The 2,178-nt window shown below is 39.2% G+C and overlaps 1 pseudogene; it reads left to right on the forward strand.

The window, feature by feature from the left end:
* Positions 1-449: 449 nt before the first annotated feature.
* Positions 450-2,178, forward strand: part of LOC102500884 (vasculin-like) — a 3,714-nt pseudogene continuing 1,985 nt past the window's right edge.

Below are 2,178 nucleotides of genomic sequence, written 5' to 3' on the forward strand. Positions count from 1 at the left end.
GGCAGTACTAAGAGAGCTGTGTGTCTCTACATATGCTGATGTTTAGGAATGCTCTTCAAGTGTGAAAATTTATTTTTGTTTTTTTCTGTTTGGATTATAAACTGGATTGTTTCATCTGGAGAAGATAAGTACAACAGTGACACATACATGGAATAATAAAGGAGGCGTTGATCTTAAATCCAAGGATCCTGGCTAATTCTGGAGATAGCCATGTGCAAACTGTAAGACGAAAGTGTGGGCAGCTGACTTCAAATAACTCTATGTCAAATAATCACAGGTCAAGTGTCTGCAAATACACACTACTTCAGAGGATAGAAAATAAGAAAACAGACTGGAAAGCATAAAGATTACAGAGAGAAAAATAACACATCCCTCTGCAGTCCTGGTGGACTAGCACATGCCATAAAGAGTCAAAGCTGGTTCCACAGAGTCAGGGAGACTGAACCTAAATGGCACAGCATGGCTTTGCTCCAGCGTGGCTTCATTTTCTTTTGCCATCAACAAGGTCATCACTGAATTTTGAGAAACATTCTGAAAACTTTCCATAAAATCATTACGACATGAATGGTCACTGACACAACTCCTCAGACAGCTTCAGTTCTGGTATTGGACATCCTAATGGAGGTAACTGTGGAAGGAAAGAAAAAGTGGATGGCGTACACATGGAACAGATGGTACTGAAAACAGAAATCATCCAGGGGATACTATGGTGGAAATTCCCATTCTCTTAACAGTATTTTCCATTCTGGGAAAAACCAAGAACCACATGAAAACAATATACTTGACAATGAAACTAGGAGGAAAGAAGACAAGAGAGAACACAAACAGTGTGCAGCTGAGGATTTTCCATCTGTAAATCCTGAATATGAGAGAGAACTAAATCAGAATAAAATCTTCAGCTACAGGTGTGTGGGGCCTGCACGCCCACACACACACATACCCAACCAGAAAACTTCGAAGTCTTCTTAGATATCCTTCTATTCCTACATGTAGAGCCCCAAGGATGCTGGTCATTTAAGAAAGGGAACACAGAAGGCTTACAGCTACATGATCCCAAGCAGTAGGAAGTCTTCAGTCATGGTCAGATAAGAGCAGAACTGGTCCAAGTGTCTACTGAGGCTTTGTCCCTAAGACTGCTGCACCACCTACAGAGCCTACAGAGTGTAAAGGCCAAATGAGAGAAAATAAAGTTGGGACTTCTTTTCCCCATGAGTCTACGTATAGTGTTGACAACTTTAATGTTTTTCTATCAGCTGGGAAGAATTTTAGTCCATTGACAAATTCAATAAGAGTGTAATTGCTCAAATTCCTCTTTGCCTGTTGACAAAGGTAATCAGCAGCTTCATCTAACCTAACTCCCAAGAATATGCACTGAAAAGAGGGGTGAATTTTTTTTTTTTGCACATCCACGTTTATTGTGGAATTATTCACAACTGCCAAGACATGGAACCGACTCAAATGTTCATGAACACATGAATATATTGAAAATGTGTGGCACATACACAGTATGGAATACTACTCAGCCACGAAAAAGAAAACTAATGAGACCCTGCCAGCCGATAAAAAGAGTAGACGAACCTGAAAGATCCACCGCCAAGTGAAGCAAGCCAGACCACAAAAGAGAGGCATTGCCTGTCCCCACTCAATATACACCAAATGTCCACACTCTATGGGAGAAACCAAAAGACTAGAAGATACAAAAGCATGGAGATCAACCACGGACACCAGAGATGGCATAGGAGGAGGATGGGAAATGGGGGAGAGCGAGAAGCAGGGAATCAAGGGGGAAAAGAAATGAAGCATTTCAGGAATGTAAAAGTGGCAAATAATCTATTGATGATAACGTATATTATACCCCCAACTGGATTAATATATAGTGGTTTTTTTAATTTTAATTTTATTTTTTATTATCATCATCATAATCTTCTTTATATTACATTGGATTACATATAACTCTACAGTGTATTACATTGTTTTTTCAAAAGGGAATGCCATGCATGTCCGTCAGCACAGAGACATCAATCTCCCCACCTCAACATTCAATATCTTTTCTATGTTTTCCCCAATCATTATTTTATTCTAATTTTTAAAACAGTCAATTGCTATTTCTCATTTTGCTTGTAAAATACTTTGCCCATCATGAAATACTTCTCAGACCAATCCAGTCCAGAATACTAT

The sequence above is a fragment of the Tupaia chinensis genome, unplaced genomic scaffold (genome assembly GCF_000334495.1).
Source record: "Tupaia chinensis unplaced genomic scaffold, TupChi_1.0 Scaffold148297_1, whole genome shotgun sequence".
Classification (NCBI taxonomy): domain Eukaryota; kingdom Metazoa; phylum Chordata; class Mammalia; order Scandentia; family Tupaiidae; genus Tupaia; species Tupaia belangeri.